Source organism: Gavialis gangeticus, unplaced genomic scaffold (genome assembly GCF_001723915.1).
Source record: "Gavialis gangeticus isolate Ggan-Ray unplaced genomic scaffold, GavGan_comp1, whole genome shotgun sequence".
NCBI lineage: Eukaryota > Metazoa > Chordata > Crocodylia > Gavialidae > Gavialis > Gavialis gangeticus.
In genome coordinates this window covers 136,386,968-136,387,563 of record NW_017729022.1, presented here as the reverse complement: position 1 = coordinate 136,387,563, position 596 = coordinate 136,386,968, and positions in this window count along the sequence as shown.

Genomic DNA, 596 nt, shown 5'->3' with positions numbered 1-596 from the left:
GGGGGGGAGGAGGGGTGGGTAGCGAGCGGCTGGACGCAGAGCCGCCATTCTGCCAAGCTCCGTGCCACTACTGCTCTGCCTGGCTCTGCAGGGCCCCCCGAAGTGCGGGGCCCAGGGCAGTCTCCCTGATTTGACTGCCCCAGTGGTAGCCCTGCCCCCACACTAAGTTCCTCTCATACACTGTGCTCTTCTTAAAAGCCTTCTTACACACGCAATCCTCTTACACATGTACACGCACACATCCCTAGAAACAGCTCTGAATTCCCCCTTCCCTTCTCATCCCCTCCCCTCATCCCAAGCACACATGCCATAACTTTCTGCCTAACGCAGCTCCGTTGCTCCTACTTGCTCTGTTCCTGCTCTTTTAGGCTAGGGACAGACATTCAGAAAGCTCAAGCCTGAATTGATTCAGTCTTTGCAGGTTAGTCAAGCGTGACTGGCCTAAACCAGTTTGTAACCGTGAAGACATCCCAGAAATGCAGGCACATGCCTGAAGTGGCTCAGGCTAGAAGCTGGGGACACGCACACATTCATGCAGCCCTCCCTTCCCTTCTATAGTGCTGAGATGAGGGGGGTGTGGCCAGGCCCTGTAGGAT